The sequence below is a fragment of the Cheilinus undulatus genome, linkage group 8 (assembly GCF_018320785.1).
Source record: "Cheilinus undulatus linkage group 8, ASM1832078v1, whole genome shotgun sequence".
NCBI classification, from domain to species: Eukaryota; Metazoa; Chordata; class Actinopteri; order Labriformes; family Labridae; genus Cheilinus; species Cheilinus undulatus.
Genome location: NC_054872.1, coordinates 38,215,647 through 38,237,854, shown reverse-complemented (window position 1 = coordinate 38,237,854; position 22,208 = coordinate 38,215,647). Strand labels below are relative to the sequence as shown.

Genomic DNA, 22,208 nt, shown 5'->3' with positions numbered 1-22,208 from the left:
AAAACAATGCAGCACAAAGTGAAAAACCATGTCTGCAGCACTGCAAAAGAACTGTAGAAAATGTCATCATGGCAGTGAGGCACAAAGCAGCATTTCTTCAATTAATCTAAGATTACATCAACACCTTCGCCTAGCATCGCCTCATTTGCATTTACTGGGTGGACTGTGGAAAAGTCACATTTGTTGACCATTTATGGCCAGTTAGGCAAATTAACCATTTATGTAAATACAAATGAAGCAATGAAGCATGTAAATGCTTTAGCTTTATTTAGCTTTTATCGCTAAGTTTATTGGTCAAGATGTTATTTCATAAAGACCTACACTATTTTATGTTTCTCACGAAGATGCAAAATCTTTTTTGCATAGGGGCTAGTGCTGATGTAAATGTTGAGCACTAATGATGATGCTTTCAGTAAGTGTGTGTTCATGTGATATCTGGTTTGTTTGTCCTTACAGTGCTTTTCTTCACAAGTCACGCAGTCTGTCAGTCACTCTGTTGTTTTAATTTGAACTATATGAGCAGGCAGTGGTGAAATCATGCTAAGAACAAGACTACATGGTCTCCTACTGAAATGAATTGTTAAGTGAGAAAATATATAGAATAAGTTTCTATTATATTACAGATTATTAAAGGTGATCATAATTCAATAATTAACAGGTGTGTCCAAATATTTGTGTCCATATAGTGTATGTGGTGCCCACAACAGTGTAGGCCACTCAGTGTAACTCTGACACAGTAGTATAATAAAAGTTTAAGAGTACTCAGATTTCTTCTGTGATTAACGTTGTAACATTAGATATTATGTAAGTAGTGACATAGCCCTTTAGTTTTGCAATTGAAGTATTAAAGTTACTTTTGCACAACAAATATTATGTAACAGTTTTCCTATCAGCCTATCAGAGCTGTCATTGGGCGAGAGGCAGAGACCAAGAGCATGGTGGGTTACACCCTGGACTGGTCTCCAGTCAATCGCAGGGCTAACATATAGAGACATGCACACTCACATTCACACCTATGGCCAATTAAGAGTCACCAATTAATCTAATGAGAACGTTATTGGTGGTGGGAGGAAGCTGCAGTACCCAGAGAGAACCCATGTGTGCATGGGGAGAACATGTAAACTCCGCACAGAAAGGCCCTGACTGGGAAGCGAACCGATAACCTTCTTGCTTTGAGGCAATAGCGTGAAGCCCTGTGCCACCGTGCAGCCCATTTATTACAACTAATATGGAAAAAATGGAAGGGTTTTAATTTTTGGGTGATGCAATAGTACTATGACATGCTACTTTTCTCAGTATGTGATGCAGCAACATTACAGCTTACTTCCAAAAGCAGCACTACCCCCTGCAAAGCTCACTGTTTTCGTGTTGGTTACAATTTCAGAACAAAGACATTTGACAAAAAGATATATATTCACAAACATTGATGGACCAGAAATAAGAGACCCAGGCCTAATAAATCTTGAAACCACTGTAACTGCATAATAAAACTTTCCATGTGTACATAAAAATTCAAGCGGCGTTTTAAGCAACAAAAAGTATAGCATATGGTGTATGTTGCAAAGTTTCACACCCCCTCAAATGCAAATACAGTAACCAGCCACTTTATTAGGTACACCTTAGTAGTACTAGTTGGGCCCACTTTTGCCTTCAGAACTGCCTTAATTCTTTGTTGAATAGTTTCAACATGGTGTTGGAAAAATTCTGCCAAGATTTTGGTCCATATTGACATGATAGCATCATGCAGTTGCTGCAGATTTTTTGGCTCCGCATACATGATGCAAATTTCCCATTTCAACAGTGTGCTCTATTGCACTGGTTTCTGACTTTGTTCCCCTGGAGCCCCCCCACTTGTATCTAAGAAAAGCAGACCCACACAAATAAAAAAGTGATAGATTGCTGTTGAAAATCAACTCAAATTTAATTTTTTCATGGACAAAATCCAAAGAAAGTAGGCCTACATATGTTTATCAAACCAAGAGATGTTTCAGAAGCTATTTAACTAAAGTTTTAACATGATCTTAGTTAATATATGTCAATCTAATTTTGACAGCCTCAGAATAGATAAAGCCTTGTGCCCCTCTGGGATCTTTGGCACCTCCAGATCCCAGGTTGGGAATGAATGCTCTATTGGATAGAGATTTAGTGACGGTTGAGGCAACTGGAGTACAGTGAACTCATTGTCATGTTCAAGAAACCAGTTTAAGATGATTTGAGCTTTGTGAAATGGTGCATTATCCTGCTGGAAGTAGCCTTCAGAAGATGGGTACACTGTGGTCTTAAAGGGGTTTTTAACATTTAAACAATGCTCTATTGGCACTAAGGGGCCCAAAGTGGGCCAAGTAAATATCCCCTACACCATGACATCACCACCACCAGCCTGAACTGTTGATACAAGGAGAATGGATCTATGCTTTGATGTTGTAACACCAAATTCTAACCCTACCATCTGAATGCAGCTGAAATCAAGACTCATCAGACCAGGCAACGTTTTCCAATCTTCTATGGTCCAAAGCTTGTGTGAATTGTAGCTTCAGTTTCCTGTTCTTAGCTGACAGGATTTGCATCCGGTGTGGTTGTCTGCTGATGTAGCCCATCTGCAAGGTTCAACATGTTGTGTGTTCAGAGATGGTATTCTGCATACCTTGGATGTAACATGGTTATTTGAGTTACTGTTGCCTTACAATCAAAATGAACCAGTCTGCCTATTCTTCTCTGACCTCTGACATCTGGCATCAACAAGGTATTTCCATCAAAACAACTGCTGCTCACTGGATATTTTCCCTTTTTTGGACCATCCTCTGTAAACCCTTGAGATGGCTGTACGTTAAAATCCCAGTATCAGCACTTTCTGAAATACTCTGACCAGCCCTTCTGGCACCAACAACTATGCCACATTCAAAGCCCTTAAATCTCCTTTCTTCCCCATTCTGATGCTCGGTTTGAACTTCGGCAAGGTTTCTTGACGATGTCTACATGCCTAAATGCTTTAAGTTGCTGCCATGTGATTGGCTGGCAATTTGTGTTAACAAGCAACTGAACAGGTGTACCTAATAAAGTGGCCGGTTAATGTACATTTTAAATTGCAGATGTAGCACATTATTTTCTATTAATGCTACTTCCCCTTAAGAAGTCCAATGTTTTAAAGTGGCTGCCTAAACTACTGGAGTTAAGCCAGTAAGTTAGTCATGAACTAATAATGAGAAATGAAAACTGAATAAAATCCAGATAAAACCAGCTTCAAAAATGGCTGCATGATGGAAGTAGGCTTCCTGCAGACAGAATTATGCCAGTATTTGACCCATTACTCTGCATCGAGGATCATGATGTGTACAAAGAGTCCAGCTGAGGGAAGCAGGTCTCCATCCTTGTTGAGCAGAGGAACATGTCTGTATCCTGTGAGGGAGCAGGAAAAGAGAAAATGAAATGCTCTTTGTAAGAAGTATCCCAGAGGAAAATAATTTTAGAAAAGACATCTTAAAAATGTCTCATTTATTTTTTCTAAACAACTTTGAGATTTGTGTGAAAGCTAAATGAGACTATGGCTTATTTTCCAGCTTTTCACCCATGTCTCCAGATAAAATGGCTGCACAAAAGCTCAACAGGTCTCCCTTTCAGTTCGAAAGATCTCCCCAATTATCAAATGATTCTCAGATTTTTCTCAAGTTTTGAGACTCTTTTCGAGCTCAGGCGGAGAATTTGGAGATATCTCTTAATTTACTCAATTTAATCTCATCCCTTTAATTTTTTTTCAAACTCAGTTTCTGACTCTCATGTTGATCTTACATGGAGCACAGAGTCTTATTTCTTTTATTTTTTTTAGATTTATTTAACCAGGAAAGCCTCACTGAGATTACAAATCTTATTCACAAGAGTGTCCTGGCCTAGTCTTGTTCTCACTGATCTTCTAATAATTTATTGCTGTCTTGAAAATGTACTATTTCAATGCAATACATTTTGAAACAAAGCCCTATTCTTATAGGTCTGAACCTGACTGGTTTTCTCTTATTCTTTTTTATCTTTTTAATTTTGCATGATCCTGTCATCTCTTTACTTCTGTTTTGTTCTCATGTTACCCCATGGTAGCTGTTAACAGGCACTAAAAATAACAGAAAAAGGTAAACTTGCTGATTGTTTTGTTTTGTTGGCCACCCAGCTAAAACCTGTTATATTATAGAAGCATCAGTATTAGGTGTTGTCTGTTTCATGGGCAGTTTTAAAAAATGATAAATTATTGCTTTCTAATCTGCTGTTTTAATAAAGGGAGTTTTTGTCAAGTTGTGGGGGCTGAATGGCAGTGCAGGGGTTAATGCTGTTGCCTCACAGCAAGGAGTTCCCTGGGTTCGCTTCCTGGTCAGACCTTTCTGTGTGGAGTTTGTATGTTCTCCCTGTGCATAGGTGGGTTCTCTCTGGGTCTCCGCCTCTCGCCCAATGACCACTGGGGTAGGCCCCAACCCCCCAACCCCCAACGGGATCAGCAATATAGAAAATGGATGTCAAGTTGTGAATTTTTATTAGAGGTTTATAGGCTCCTCACAGTCTCTCTTTGTCTCATTATTTTCTCCTTTGGAGATGAAAATGAAACATTACCAAGATATCTGCTTTAAGTCTCAAATAAGACTCCTTTGGCTATGGTCTTAACCATTGCTCCTTGTGAATTCTAAGAGATACAAAAAAGAAACTAATGAGAAAAATCTAAAACTTTAAAGTGGCTGGGATGACAATCAAGACTTTGTCTCATGATATGTAGAAGAGAAAGCTTTGGGCATTTAAATTTTCTTCTGGGATGAATCAAGCTCTCTATCAAAGCTTAAAATAGATAGCCCTTATCTATGTTTATCTATACAACAAGAAACTGTGAGTGAATTATATTGTGAGATTACAGAGAGGATAAAACATTCTGATAAAGAGTGGCAGATCATACCCAGTTTTAAGCTGTTGAATGGAAGTGTGTACTGTCCAACAAACTCAGTAGCTGACACAATGCCAAAGTCTCGGACAGTGAAGCTCACCAGAGCCAGATCCGGCACATGAATGTCAAACTGGAAGTCTTCATACCACTGAGGGCAAAAACCTTCAACAGAAGAGGAGAAATGTGGCATCAATCACTGAAAACATCACACTTGGGCAGTGTGCTGATGCTTTGTCAGAGACAAGGTTTCGCCCATAGGTGAAACGGGCGTGGCTGATATGACTGCAAGATGGCACTGTGTAAGAAGGTCTAAGACCCACCTCAGCTTATCCTCTTTGTCTATCACTGATGGTTGGTTTGAGGCAGTGTTTTCGGTATGGCTGCTGCCACAGATTGGCCTTGAAAGCCCCTTTCAGTAATCAAGTGACTGATCACACTCAAGCTTTGTCCACTTTTCTCTATAGTCAATATTAAACACTGATGTACAGACAGGTTGCATCGCCAGTTGCCTATGAGCAAAATAAACCTGCTGCACCTGTTAATATGCAAAGTGTAAGGATATGGAAAAAAATCTGCTGATTCTGAAAAGTCTTGCTGTGGTGTTTGTAAGGAACATGTACCATTGCTTTCATTAAAATCAGTCTCTTCCTCGTCATTATCATCCGGCACTCCTGACACCTGCACTTTAACCACTGGGCTCAAAATGGACTGTTTGTTCACTTTGGGGAGCTGCTGAGCTGATATAACCTACAGAGAAACAGAGGGAACATCATTTCAGACTTTTTCAGCCTTTAAAGTCTGCTTTTTAGGTTTAACGTCAGTAAAACTCACTTTGACATGGAGCGTCTTCTGCTTCAGCCAGTCTCCTCGGGTCAGGTTGTTGGGGTCAAACTGTGTGTTTACGTCCCTCATGTAGGCCGGTTTTAGGATGTAGCCGCTGTTTCCATTAACCAGGAATCTGCCCTGGTTCACATCCATCTGGGGGCCGGAAGTCTGGAAGTTTAAGGCCACTGAAAAGGAAGGAATAGAGATGCAGCAACAAAAATGAATTGAAACCAGTCAGATAATACATGTTGCAATACAGTCCTTCTCTGACAGTATTACCCACCAATCTGGCAGCCAGCGTTCCACAGAGGCACAGGGTCATAGTTAGAGGAGGAAAGTCTGGTTCCACCTGGATAGATACGGCTCAGCTTCTCCGCGTTATGTTTGATAAAGGCATTAGCTAAAGGGAAACACATTTAGCTTCAGAGCTGGGAGACATAGTTTGACTTTCTATTATCATACAAAATTGTGTAGTCTATAAAGATTCCATGTCTGTGTTGGAAAAGACATTTTTGCTTTTCGTCCACCCGGCTTCATGATGAGTTTGTTTTGCCAACTGTCTCCACTAATAGTTGGCAGCAGATATTGGCTACTTTGTCAAGTTCACTCTGGAGTTGTGCATGCATACTGTGTGATATATTTTGTCGCTCTGAATAGCCTGGATTAAATATTACAGACAAAACATTCATCCAATTGCTCTCTGGGATTTATTTCAAACATTGTGCCCTTCCTACACACTTACTATGGGCCGCTGCCCAGATGGACTGTGACATTTCGGTGGGTACATGACACAGTCTACCTGGCATGTCAGGTTAGTGACAAGTATATTATATACAAATCTTTATTCCGACAGACAGACCCTCAAAAGACACAACATTGTTGTGCCTGAATTGATTTGACCCTTTTAAAAAGAATATTTGTTTTCAAATCACAAGGAAGAGAAGGGAAAGATCAAGTTCAATCGGTTCAATTAAAGATCCAAAACTAGAAATAGATTAAGTTGTACCTGATAGTCAAGTTAACAACATTACTGTGCCCTGAGAGCTCTGTTTTATGACTTAATATGGCATGTGTCGAGCCAAAGCCTCGTTTCCAAAATTCACCCTTTTCAGGTAATGAAAAAAACAAAAAAATTCAGTCTCAGTCAGCATCTTTTGATGCTTTTTATTTCTTTAAATTTTGTTCAAACCCACAGAAAGATGCAAAGGTTCACCAAAAGCACTGATTAATGGAAAAAATTCCAACAAAATAATTGAAAATCTAGGTACAAGGTTTTGACCTCATAACAGCGATATGTAGCCTAACGAAGGGAATGTTTGGACGCATCAGTCAGTTACTATTGTTCTTAAAGACTAAAGACTAAAACACTTAAATCCAGTCTGAACTCTTCCTCACCTGATTTCTTTGCCAGCCTCACGGCCTTCTCCTCTTTGAAGGACGATATCTCGTAGAAGCTCAGGTTTTTCTTCGCGTCTTCAAAGCCTCGGAAGTGGACACTCTTACAGTAGATCACCATGTCAGATAGAGATTCGGCCAGTTTTACCTCTTTCCTTTTCTTTTTCTAGATTTTAATAAAAATAAGGAACAAGGTAATGTCTGGCAGTGATAAGTGTCCTACAATATAAAACCAAACAAGTTGAAAGTATTCAAAATATTTGTTGAAACTGATTACGTCAAAGTTTTTAAGTAGTGAAAAGATTTTTTTTGAGTGTAACCTAACTTAGAATATACAATTTACACTGTAAACTGTAATAAGTTAATAAATCTCAAAATATTAGTGGAAATTAATTAGGTAGAAATTTTAAGCTATACTCACTGAAAAAAACTACATTTGTTAAGTAGCAGGTTATTGCAGTTATATCAATATTAATATCATGTTTATGTAAAGTTAACTTCTTGAAGTTAAACTACTCTTAAAATTCAGTTTTAATCCAACTTAAAACAACATGTTAAAGTATTTCTCATAAAACTACATGTTCTTCATCCACTGCATTTTCCCCCTATTTCTATCACATCCTTTAATCCCTAACATCTAGTCCACTAAAGGTAGGCCAATTGAGGAGACTATAAGTGACAATAACTGAAAGGTGTACAGTCAACCAGGAATTCCTTTCATTATGTATTGTGGTTGCTCTCCACAGGCAGGACTTGTCTAACTGAGTCAGTAACTTCACTCATGGTGCAAAAGTGTCAAATGCCCAAAGACATACTGGGAAATCTATGCAGATTAAGGAATGATTGTCAAATAATTTGAGCGCAAATACAAAAAACACTATCGACTCAGAAAAATAGAGCTGAAATAGCTATTCTGGATTCATAAATGTACACAGCCTTCAACTGTTCAGTCCTACAGTGAAAGATTGCAAGATTCATTTTAACCCAGAAGGTTTTCTTCCACAGAGTAGGATGTCTTTCTTGCTAAGTAGAAATTGGTTTACACAGGCAGGACTTATCTGACTAAGTTGAAAACTTCACTCAGGGTGCAAAAGTTTCTGATGCCCAAAGGCATTCTGGGAAATCTCTCCAGATTAAGGGATGATTGACAAATAATCTAAGTAAGAATGACAAAAGTGATCCAGAACTGTTTACGTTAAACCAAGAATTTTATCTATCTTGCCATAATCCTGACCTTTCTTTTCTCCACCTCCTCTTCCTCTTCATAATGCCATTCATCCTCCTCCTCATTTCCCCCCTCTTCCTGCTCTTCATCATCCCACTCCTCCTCTGTAAAGTCTGAGTAGTTGTCGGCTGCCGTCTCACATGCAAACATGGCCTCCAGTTTGTTCAACCTCTTCCCCTTGATTAGGAACTTCCCCTTCAGCTCCTGGAGGTGCATGAACACACATGTGGCTGTGTGAGCTAGTGGTATTTCAAAGTACAAATTTAAAGTTTACTGATAAGAAGAAGCACAAACCTCAGGAGATGGGAAATCAGTGGGCATGCCTTCACCCAGGGGGGAAGTGACGAGAGCACTGCCCAGGATGGTGCTCATGTGCTGGGCCATGACTTCCTGTTGCTTCACACTGCAGTGGTTCTCCAGAGAGAGGATCACTGGGTAATCTGATGTCTGGGAATAGAGGAAAAAACAGACAACATAGGTATCACTGGAAATTTTCTGCTGTGCAAATTTAAAAGATAAAGATGAAAACTAAGGCCTGTAGCACACCTTAAAAGAATAGTCCTTGATTGCTTTGATGACATCTTTGAAGAGGATCTGGGAGGTAATTGTTCCACCATGGTAGATCAGTGGCTCATTGTCTGGTCCATCCCAGCAGTCGAGCTCCACACAGCGGCAGCCCTTCTGCAGAGCCCTGACAAAGACAGTTAGCTATAGAGGCTTCAGACAGTCTATGCCAAGGTGCTGCCATTCAGAAATATCTCATACAGAAAAGGAATCAATAAGATAGCTCCACAAGGGTGGCGTCCTTGCAGTTCACAATTCAAATCAGAAATTCTCCTACTCACTTTTGCTCTCATTGGCTATTGAATGTATCCCATTGACAGCACCCCAACCTGGAACCTCACCAACCACATATGATTAATGCTGTTGAAATTTTCGATTAATTTTGATGAATTAGTCACAGGGGTTAAAATGTGATAAAAAAGTATATAGATTAATTGCACTCTGATGCCATCACACAACTGGCTAAACTAGCTTTGTAACTTTGATTAGAATGCATATAAAAATTCTCTGTGCTCTTAATTTTTTTTAAACTTAATGGATAAAATCCATATTCTACAAGAACAACACTATCCTAGATTGAGTAGTAAGTAGACAATCTGCCCTCGGTCTCCACTTCTTCTGTTTCAAAAGCTAATAAAACTTTATGATGCCATTCAGAAACGTGAAATTTCTGTTGTTTTGTTGCTATTGTTATGAAATCTACCTGTACCGCAATCTTTTTCAAATGACCAATTACGCAATTTATTGTGACGAATTAATTACAAAGCCTATAATCAATTAGATTATTTTTAATTGACTTACAGGACTAAATGTGATAATTGCAATTCCACATTTTGGAAGCTCTTACTTGATTAGCAGTATTAAAAAAAAATTAATACAGTCCCACAGACTTTACCCCACCCCCATTAAAAAAATATATATATTAAAAAAAATTACACATTTCCCGTTAAGGCCCTTGATACATCCCTAAATATATTTGAAAACACTAATCATATATATTTTTTCTTTTGGTCATTAACTCCAGTCCTTATCGTGTATAGCAAATGTGATTTCATTTTCCATAATTTTAACCCTTTAAATGCCAGTTTATTTACACAATGCCACTTTTTACACAAAAACTATTTGATAAATGCAGATGTTTTTTTCTACACAGATTTCAGTGTGTTTTGACTATTCCTACACACTTACACACACACACTAATTTCTCAATATACATACGCACCAAACTCTCACACCGATAGAAAACACCCAATTTTGGGGGAATTAACAAGATTGCATATTTCTGTATTGCAACGGCAGTAGAATGAAGATACGTGGTTTTGATGATAGTCAGTGGAGCCAACAGGGGCTCCAGGAGGAAGACTGTAAGGTCTTTGTCTACATAGTGGAGGCTTTTGTCAACACAGTGTGGATGCTGAATTTCCAAAATTCATTTAAAAAACTACATCTTCATCAGATATCCTCATCATAGCTTAAAGACTGCCAAAATGAGAGCAAAAAATACACTTGAAAGGTCCTAAAAAGGTTATAAGAGGGCTTGAGGGTTAAGGATTATTTGGGAATATTATCAGCAACAAGAAGCCTGAAACTGTTCACACTGGGTGGGTGGGGGTTTGGGCCTAAAACTGGGCTTGAAATTGGCTAGTCTTTAGCCAGCCTTAGTTAGGACTCCTTTAAGGTTTATGGTTCACAAGGTTTTAAGACTCAGAAATAGATATGATGATTAAAACTGTTTAAAAAGCATATTTATTTTGTCAGAGGACTAAACTTGATTACTTGTTTACCTAATGGGTGCCTGGGACACAATGGGTCAGACCAGACCTCTGGGGTGGTCTTGTGTATCATGGAGGGTCAGCTTGGAAGATACCTGTGGAGATGGGGCATGGGCCTGGTGCAGGCCTGAATGATGGCCATCAGGGGCCAAAGCAGTACAGGGCCAAGGTTGACACAGCAAAATATGAAACCTGCATGTGCTTCAATACCTGACCTGACTTTAGGAAGTTTTATCCAACATCACTTGAAAAAGTTGTAGGCTAGAGTTTCTGAACATCTCCTGACTGAAGTCTCAGTATTGCAAAAACATTCAAAAGAGAGACTCATGTAAGTTACTGAAAATGTTTTTTCTATTGCAGCAGTAAAACAAAAGAATAGTAAAGTGTCAAAGCTTGAAATATAATTATTCTATCCGTATTTACCTCGCAGTGGTTCCCAAGTTGATAAAATTATCCAAGTTGTAATAAATTTGTCAGAGAAATCACAGAATATTTATCAACTAAGGAACATTTGCAAACAAGAGACTCCCTGCTGTTGTCAGCTTTTATCAGGAAGGAAATTTGACAATCCACCAAAGATGGAGAAACATCTGCAGACTGCAGTGATTGTTTCAGTATATTCCCAGTGGAAACAGCTGAATTCAGGAGTCGAAGGACAGATTCTCCCATTCTGTCTGAACAGCTGATATTACCTGATGTACGCCTCCGTACTGCTGGACCCTGCAAGCTGATTTCCCATCAGATAGGTGTTGTGTGAGGAAGAGATGAAGTAGTGGCTGAGAGGCTGGCTCATGTCTTGGTATACCTCTCTGTGATCCGGATTTAGTATCATGGTGTCCGGATGTTGCAGGTACCTGAGGAAGCCATCTCTGGACAGCAGCTTTTGTTGCTGGACTGCAAGATAAGAAGGAAAGTCAGAATGAGAAGAGCGGTGCTATTTACCCACAGCTAAACAAAAGACAGGAGACAAACTTGCTGTTATCTATGTGTAAAATGTTGCATAATGGGTGCCACACATTTCCAGCATCATTGGCTATGCATGTCCTTAAAAATTAAAGCTCTGCAGATGCAAGTTGCAGTATGCATGTGTGAGGTAGAGTGCACTCCCAATAACACATCTTTATGCTGTGTTATTGCCTCTGCATAGAGGCAAACATGTCCATCAAACTAGCTTGATCAGATAAATCTGTTTTAGAAACTGATTTAATGGAGTTTTCATAAATACTGTACATATCTGATGAATGGGGTGCAGATGGTCTAGTGGTTAGGCGTTGCCCTGTGTTCGTGGCTTGGGTTCAAGTCTGGCCTTTGGCTCATTTCATTGCTGCATTTCATTCCCCACTCTCTCATCCCTGTTTCCGGTTCAATCCACTGGCCTATCTTTCCAGTAAAGGCCAATAAAAGCTGCCATATAAATCTTATATCTGATGAGAATTTAAAAAAAAACACTAAACAAAGGGTTATTCCCAAATACTCTTTCTGTTTTTGTAATAACTACATCTAGGAACATAGTCGGAAAGTCACCAGTTAACACAGTCACTGATTGAACCGATACACCAGGTGTGATATGTCCCTGCAGACAGTGAATTCTGACCACACCATGAGTCTGACCAAACCTGACATTACTATTGATTGTTGATTTTAATATTATGTTAGTTCATCTCAGAATTATCCTTACAGTAACCTTCCCTTGTTCACCATGTTTATGTTTGCATCTTACACATCAGGTGGTTTTATATGGCTTTAGCTCTCTTGAGTGTACCCTTTAGTGTTTTTTTCCAATAACATGCTTCATGCATAAGCAAGTAAATTTACAAAAGTATTGTAACAGTGAGGTCAATTCCTCTGTTGTTGCTGTAGACTGAAAACATTTGGGTTTGACATCAAAAGATAAATATGAGACAAGAGATCAAAATTTTAGCTTTTATTTCTGGGTTTTCATATCTGGATCTGATACACAACTTAGAAGATAGCACTCTTCGATTAAACCCACCCATTTTCATGTGAGCAAAGTATTGGAACATGTGACTGACAGGCGTGTTTTGTTGCCCAGGTGTCCTATTACACTGATTATTTACACAAAAAATAGTGCTAAATGTCCATGCTCAGTTTCAGATTTGGGTTTTGCCTGTGCAGACTGCATTTATAATTAAAGGTGTACAGGGCTATATGTGGACTATGCAAATGTATGGTGGAAATGGCCACCCCATAAGCCACTAGAGTGCTCCAAACTACATTTTTCTGCCCCATTGTAACTTATTTTTGATGCCATAACGTCGTTGGCCATTCATATCCTTATTAAGAAGAATGATGGGTATTTGTAAATCATTCTTCCTGTTGGTGGATGCCACTCACTTCATGATGGTGAAGTTCAACAAATTTGACTTAATAATGCTACAAATACACTAGCCACAGCTCATCATTCCAGCTTATTTTATTCTTACATCCTATATTTTTAAGCATGTAAGGGATGAAGACAGGTAATTTAAATTCTCCACAGATGAGGCTGAACATTCAGCATTTGTTTGTGATATGGGGTGGTCATGGATCATCTAATAGATGAGGAATCTCTCCATTGTAATTAGGCAAACTAGGGGCCCCCTAACAGCATATTGCATAGGGCCCCCACAGAGCTAGAATCAACCTTGGAAGTTTAACCAACATGAAAACCAGAGTGCTGCTTATGGATGAAAAAAACAAGCTAGTCTGAAGCTGAGAGAAGATGGAAAATTAATCAGAGCCATCGCATAAATATTAATCATAGCCAGTACAACCAGTTGGAATGCCCTGAAGAACCCCTGGTGTACTAACATGACATTGAACAGGTAAGCCAAGGAACACAGCAGCAGTTGATGAAAGAATCATTGTGAGAGCTGTAAAGAAAGACCCTAAAACAACTGTTAGTGAGATCAGCAACAACCTCCAGAGGGCATGAGTATCTAGGATCCAGTATCACAATCTACTAATCGCAGAAGACTTCATAACAAAAGTACAGAGGCTGCACCAGAAGATGCAAACCACTCATTAGCAAGACTAACAGGAAGGCCAGGCCGGAATTTGTAAAAAAAAAAAAAAAAAAAAAGTTCAGAGACAAGTCTCAAAAATTCTGGGACAAAGTTTTATGGACAGATGAGACAAAGATGAACCTTTACCAAAGTGATAGAAAGTTTGGAGAAAGAAAGGATCTGCTCATGATCCAAATACACAAGCTCATCTGTGAAACAGTGAAGGAAATGTCATGGCTTGGGCTTGCATGGCTTCTTCTGGAACAGGCTCATTATTCTTCATTGATGATGTAACACATGATGGCAGCAGAAATGAACTCAGAAGTCCACAGAAACATTTAGTCACTGACCCAAAACACTACCAAAACAACAAAGGAGTTCATCAAGGGGGATTTAGGCCTTATCCACATAGAGATGAAAACGATATATTTCTGTTTAGAAAGTTTCCTGTAAACACAGCATCGTGTCAAAAAATGTCCACATAAGCAGAGAATAAATTTATGAAGCAAGTGCTCCCAAAAGTTTTCTCTTACTCAAAACTTTCTCCTGGCTGCACTTCTGGTTGCACTCCATGGTGGATCTGAGAACTTGTACCATGTGCTGTTTTCCATGACCATTTGTTGCTCATATTAGTAGTAGAGGAGCAGAAGATTTTGCTGTCAGAGCCATAATAAGCTCAGTAGCTTCTGCAGCACGATCACAATCATGTAATCTGCCATTACTGTTGTTGTTGGATGAGCTCACGCATGTGAGTGAATTATGCTATGAAGTAATAGTGTCAGGAAAGATGCGCTTAGTTGTACACACGGAGACGAAATGGACGGCGTATACAGATTTGTTCATTCTGGGACCCGGTTTTAAAAAGTATATATATATGATATGATAAAATACTTTTGCAGATACTTCTAAACTTGTCTCCATGTGGACTGCATTTCGATTGCTCAAGTGACTCTGCAGACTTAAGATTGATAGAGCATGCATTTTAGCTGCTAAAGAGGAGACTGAAGGGAGTAAACACCCAGAACAAACAACAACTGAAAGAGGCGGTGGTGAAAGCCTGAAATGGCCTCACAAAAGGAGAATGCAAAAGTTTGGTGATGTTAGTGGGTCACAGGCTTGATGCAGTTATTACAAGCAAATGATATGCAACCAAATATGAAGTCTTATTCACTTAAACCTATATTAAGTCTATCTGTTCCAATACTTTTCACCCCTAAAAATGTGGTGTTCTGTTACAAATAATGCTATCTTCTAAGTTGTATATCAGAAGCTGAAATGCTGATCTCTTGTCTCATATTCATCTTTTGATATCAAACCCAAATGTTCATGGTCTACAGAAAAAAAGGAACTGGCCTCACCATCCCAACACTTTTGGAGGGGAGTGTATCCCTGAATTCAAGGAGAAACAGCATCTTTATCTCCAGCCTAAGAGTGCATCTGCTGAGAAGGTGTGGCTTCTCTTCTTCTCATTTCATACCAGAATCCTAAAGGGGTCCTAACTGTAGAGATGGCGTAAATTACATTTTGTTGCTCCAGAGAAAAATAAACTCTCTTGTAAAAAGTAAAAAACAGGCATGCAAAAAAAAAACATATTACCTAGTATAGAGGCGCACCAACAACACTGAACAGACTTCTGTTGTTGCTTCAGGTACCATCAATGAACCTTTCTATGTAATGTGCTGATGTTACAGCAGAATATTTGACTTGGAAATCGCAAGGATGGTGCTGGTCATCACTGGGACTGTGCAATCAGTCCTTATTTCATCATTTACCTACAGTAAATAAGAATTTGCAATGAACATATTGTAAAAGTCTGAATTTATTGCAACAAATCAGAGAAGTTAAATCATGTTTGAACTAGCAGTCCTTACTCAACATGAGTATACATATTACCAGTGAGATGGAGGCCAGAGGATAAATGTTAATGATGAGTATAAATGTTTTAATGCAGTCAAGGTGAAGCTCAAGCTAGCTATATAGTACCTTTGGATGCACAGTAATTTATGAGGAAAAAAAAATCTGGAATTAATTTCATTTGTTGCAAAACAGATGTGTAAATCATGAAGAAGAGCAGATATATTTAAAAAACAAAGAAATAAATATTTGTCCATTCATCACACCACATATCCCATAAAGACAGTCATGACAATTCACATTTTTACCATATCATGCAAGGCTCTCTGATACCTTTATTGTTTATTGATACTATAGTTTTGAAAATAACACTAATGTATAAACAAAAATTATGCTGACCGTTTTCATCACGCTCAAACTTCTCTATGATTTTGTGTGCGTCGTCTGCTGTGACCTCCTCTCTCTGCTCCTTCATCAGAAAGTCCACCAGGTTCTCAGGACTCATGAGGCCATCGGCTTCAGCGTACTCTTCATAGATCTCTTTGACATCGGCCCGTTGGGTCAGCAGGTTGTAGAAATGTTCAATCTCTTCATTATCCAGGTACCCAGATACAACCGTGTCACATTCCTGTTTGGGAGAAATACAACATGTAGTGTAAATACAATTACACAATTGTTGAGGTTGAAGGAAAAACATCACTCTCAGTACTGTTACTTTTTTACTGAGGATATATACACACGATACTATTGACAGATGATTAAAAAGCTCTGGGCACATCATCACCTTGAAGAGTTCCTCTGCATACTCGTCATCAACATTGACATTGATCATTCGTAAGAAGCTTTTGACCTCTTTCAAACTCAGCTGATTGTCGTTATTCTTGTCTGCTTTCTGCAGGCAGCTGATGATCCAACTGGAAGGTTTCTGATGTAAGGAGCACACACCAAACAGTGCCCAGACTGGGAATAGATCCCTGACCAGTGTGTTCAGGATTATATCTTCTATACATGGGTGCCCTAAGACAGCGTTTTAAATAGATGTAAATGGGCAGGAAATGGGAAAAGCTAAGTGTTCTAGATACAAAAGATAGGATTCAATTTATTTTGTTATATTTTGACATTTTACAACATATAAATGATTAATTGTCAGAGTATGAATTAACTGTATTCATATAGTACATATAGTTATCAGGGGTGGAAAACAACTAATAACATTAACTCAAATTACTGTAACTGTGTAGTTTTTGGGTACTTGTACTTTTAAGAGTACTTTTTGAAAGCAGTTTTAGCACATAGTGAAAGAATTAATCCAGATCATAACCCATAACAGCTTGTTACTTTTGAATATTGTTGTTTTTGATGAGACATTTGCACCATGGGGGAGGTTATTGTCTGAGTTAAGAGTTCCTGCCTGTGACTTAAGGTGTTCCCAAGGGATGCATAGTCACCATTCTCAGTCAGAATGCCTTGCTTTGCTATGAGGTTGACTCTCTGCTTTATTTTGGCCAGGGGAGACCCACCTTGCCTCAGATTTTCTAGAGATACTGCAGCTCTGTCATATTGCAAAATATCTTTCAAAAGTGTAGCTTAACTATATGTAGCGTGTACCAATATAAACACTTTTAAAGCGTGGACTTTAACTCTATAATAGTTTAATTGATACTGCTGTGAATTTAACTTTATTATGAGGCGTGACTGTACCTGAAACAACCTGGTTGGAGATCTATTCTCTTGTTCTTGCCAATAAGGAAAGATCATATTTTAGCTACTGTACAACTCCTCAGAAGCTACTCAATATTTAAAGTGAACTATAAATTAAATACTTTTGACCTTTCCTTGAGTATATGTGCAGACCAGGACTTTTACTTTAACGTAAGTAAGTTTTAACCAGAGTAACTGTACTTTGACTGGAGTACAATAGTCATGCACTTTTTCCACCTCTGATAGTTACTTTTGGGCTTTTATGCCATTATCCAGACAGGAAAATATTAGGTATGCTATTCAATTACAAATTCAACTGGGCCAAATTTTTAAATCAAGAAATGTAGCCGGGCCAGACATGTTTGGCACCCAGTAAGCAGCTGCTAATGTCAAATTTCGAAACAGTACAGATCAATTTGATGAAAAATATTCACTTTTATTCTTAGTCTCCAGCCTTTTAAATTTGGCGTTCCGTGAGGGTGGTTTGTCGCAAGCTTTGCGATGCATTAGCCAAAGTGCTAGCAGAATCCCTGACGAACATATGCTTCGTGTTAATGTAGTATTTTAGGGTGGAAGTGCTTTCAATGAAAAGAAAACTCCTTCCTACAGAATGTGCATGCGCTGTGCCTGCGCCGCGCCAACGGGGTGTGTCCAGGGCATTTTGCAATTTTCGTGCATGGCGCAGTCCGGCGCAGCATGGCGCACACATGCCTCCGTCCCTCCCACCGGCGCAAGTGGCAAAGAGGGAGGAGAGAAGGCGTGAGTGGGTTTAACACAGCTGAGTGTAATCTTCACCAATTAGATGAACGCCTCTCCTTGCCTTTAAATGTGCTGCGGGCAAGGCGCAGTGCCAATTTCACCTGGCCACCACCATGGACGAAGACGGCAGCAGCAGCTCCAGGTGGCCAAACTTCTCCCAGGAGGAAACTGATGTGCTGGTCCGGGAGGTCCAAGCTCGCAGTAACAGAATATATGGTAATGCTAACAGACCTCCACTGGCTGATGATGCAAAAACTGCCTGGTGGGAAGTTACTAATATTGTCAATCAAATTTGCCCAGATATTCTGAGAACCGCTGCCCAATGTAAAAAACGGTTCAATGATGTAAGGAGAAGGGCCAAAAAAAAGCTGTCAGAGCAAAGAAGGCACACAGTGGCCACCGGGCTGTGCATCAGAGGCCACGATGTGCGTCACCGTGTGGACCACCTTGCGGGACAGATGTAATCTGTTCCTGTGTCATGAATAGGAGTACAAAATTAAGTGACAATTACATTAAACACAGCAGCAGGCTAATCCAGGCATCATGCTTGTGATCCACCTGCATTCCTGCTCTTTCATCGCCAAATAGGAGAACCTTTGGTGATATATCCTCTCCCGGTATCTCCTCCTCATCCTCCTTGCAATAATGTACTCCATCTTTTTAGATCATGTTAAGAATAAAGATTAAAACAGAGAAATATGGGCAATCACAGGTAAATCCTTAAGACACCGACTGACTTACATTTATTCAGCGAGCGTCTCTCTCTTTTTTCTTTTCTTTTGAATTTCATGAGATGAGAGAAGCTGAATATATACTCCGTATCGGATGCCGTGGCTGTTTGTGGTTGGCTGAGAGATGTGAACTCGTTAGTTTTTATCACTCCCAGCTACCATCAGGTTGAGTTTCAGTTACGCGTGACAAACATCTTTGATCTGACATCAGATGTGACGGGACAATTTATATAGATACAAATGTATATGCTGCTTCAGACGGTTACATTAAATAGTGGTTGCTGTGATTGCTTATTGCATTGAAATGTGCCTGACACTCTGGAAACCTGCGTGTGAGGTTTTGGTGACATCTGCGCACTGCGCGCCTGTCAGCCAAATTACCAATACACCGGGCGCGCTTCGCCTGCCCCTAGAATAGACCAGTTTGGAGCTGGCGGGCTTTCAGTGCACCTTCCGCGCAGTGTTTTGGCACGAAACTGTCACTGCGCCAAGCTGAATCTGTCGACGCCTCCCCTGGTGCGCCGCCACACCCATCTCGGTGCAGCCCGGTCTACCAAATTGCCAAATTGGCTGCGCACGGATGAAATTACCACTGCGCGGGGTGCGCCACTCTCCGCCACCCTGCGCTGCACCACAAAATTAGAGCTCTTTATGTCGGTCGACTGTTCTGTCTTGTTTTTATTTTTTTACTCAAATTTCCCATCGAGAGGGCCAATGTGCTGTTTAGCGTCTTCCATATCGAGTTGGTTGGTCACTACCAGATCAACAGCCCATTTGTGCATTCGCAGCGGCATGCTGACGGTAACCCTACTTGGACAAACTGCCTGAAATGCATTGCCAGAGACGTTACAGGGATTTTGAGTCAATCTGCACTGTAGATAGGTTAATTGTGTTAAAATTTTTTTTTATCAGATTAATCATGATGATGCATTAATCCGCATTAAAGCGTTAATTTTGACTGCCCTAATATATATATAAACTTAAAACAAAAAGTAAGGCAATTTGTGTTTGGTACATTATTTCTTTGTTGTAACAATGCTTCTTGGTTATAAATCTTATACCGCTGGAAAGCCTGTTTATTACCCTTTAAAATGATGATGATGATGATATTAAGTGAAATCATGTTAAAGAACTTAATAAACAGTTTATATGATGGTCTTTTGGTAAGAAAACCTGTAAAGAGCCATTTCCTTAGGGTTTATCAATGAAAAAATTAAATGGATGTTGGTTTTTGGCGATGATATGGCAATATAACTTTTTTGTTAGGGTTTTAGGGGGGCTCAGCTTGTCCTTGAAACGAGTAGGAGGCTCCAAGGAAAAATGGTTGGGAACCACTGTCCTAAACCACATTAAGGATATTGATCCATCCTCTGATCCTGGCTCAGATTGTTTATGCTCTTCAACATTTTCTCCAGACTGTCAACCCACTGCCTGGCTTCCTCCTCAGAGTTGGCAATCAGGTCCAGGTTCTTGCGGCGGCCTTTGAACATGATGGAGAAGCAGCGCCCCTCATCCTGCTCCTCTGTGTTCGTCCTCAGACCCTCCGACTGACGACCCAGCCGCACTGCCGAAATGTCATCAATGGAAACTGAAGACAGGGAAAGAGTTGCAAATGTTACTTTATACTTCTATAATCTATCATATCATTTGATAAAGGACTGAGCAGGAAATAAAGCTTGGTCTGCTGAAGCAAAAGAATTTTGCAACTAATTTTGGTATCTTTAGTCGTCACAGACATGCCCACTTTGTAAACACCAGCCTGCTGTTTGCAGTTCACTGAAGTTGCACTAAAAGTTTTTGTACAGTGAAACAGATCTTTTCACTTTTTCAAACATCTAAAATGTTTAGGTAAACTTAGAAGTAGCTGATACTCCAATATTAGGAATGACTGTGAGTCTTTAGACACCATAAAAATTCCTATTAAATATAATTTATTTACATATATTATTGTCCATTTGCATTTCTTTGTTTGTCCTTCATATGACATAATTGGCAAATTCCTGTTCTGCCTGATTTGTAAGTTAACTTAACATGGTCTATCAAAAGTAAGCAAACACAAGTTTTCAGTTAAAAATATGTGTCGAACAGGATTAGTCATTTTTTAAAAATTAATACGGATGTTGCAGTGCAAAATCCCCACATATAGTGGCCAAAAAGACATTATACCTTGGGTATCAGACAGTGACTGACAAAGTTTTATGATTTACAAACACAAACTGAATGTTAAGTCAGAATTAAGTTATGTTATGAAGAGATATGAAATTTACATCCCTCACAACACCAGGCAGATGTGTGCAGAAGTTTTGGGATCTCACACACAGGTGTGTTGCTGGGATAGTACTCACAGGTATCCTTTTTCCTGAAGGTTTTCTTTGACCCATGCCACATGGTTTTGCAGTCATCCTGCAGTTTGAAGTAGCGGGTCTTCTTCCAGGATGAGGAGCGGACCTTCAAAAGGGCTCCCCCCTCCAGGAGGAAGTGGAGGGCCTTATCACCCTCCAAGCCTGGGAAACAGAGGAGCACAGTAAAAAGATTGAATTTCAAAACATTTTCTTAATACACTAATCATATCAGAAAATTTGACAAAGGAAAAAGTTACACAGTCACAAAGCTTTACACTCAAAGTTTCAAATCAAGCTGAGTCGTACTGACTACAAACACATCCGTCCTGATCTTTTGGCAACATCTGTTGCAAAACAATGAAATAAAAGCATTTCAGTCTACCTAGGATCTCTGAGTTCATTTGTATCGTCTCCTGGCTTTGGGCGCTTAATTCCTCAATTCTGCTGACATCATATTGTCTAAACATGCAATTCATGGTGCCCCGAAGCAACGCCAATCTACCGCAGTGCTCACAGCAGACTGTTGCCCTGGCGTCTGTGACTCATAGTCAAGACAGGTCATGGTGTATAAGGGCGTGAACATCTCTATAAGTTCACCTCCCTGCCAACTGACTGACAAACAAGTGAAGGTGGAACAAACTTTTGCTAACCTACTCTATTTGTGCTATGTGATACTGTAGCATTTCTCCAGATATTTCTGGGATATTTCAGGTGCTGGAATAATCTGAAAAAGATGACTATTGTTCACAAGTAAAAGCACAGTTACTTTGCTTAAAATTTACTTAAGTAGAATCAGACCTGCCCACAGAATTGGCTGGTCCCCTGGGCCCTCCTCAGTTGTAATTTATTTATATCAATGCATTTTGGCTGGATGAGTTGCATTTGCTAATAGTTAGGTTACTTCATTTTGGAGCCGGAAAGTGTGTCGAGCTATTATTGGTTTTGATGTTCAAATTATTTATTGCTATGTGTTTTCACTCTCAACCAATTTTTGCCCATTGTAATTAAGTTTGATACTTTTAACCTATTTTTGCTACTTTCCAACCCTTTTCACTACTTTAGATACCCATTTCTACCACTTTTGCACGTTGTTGCCTCTGTAACCCAATGTTGTGACTTTTAA

At 39.5% G+C, this 22,208-nt stretch overlaps 1 pseudogene; it reads right to left on the bottom strand.

The window, feature by feature from the left end:
• Window positions 1-3,304: 3,304 nt before the first annotated feature.
• Window positions 3,305-21,561, bottom strand: LOC121513879 (annotated as a pseudogene).
• Window positions 21,562-22,208: the final 647 nt, after the last annotated feature.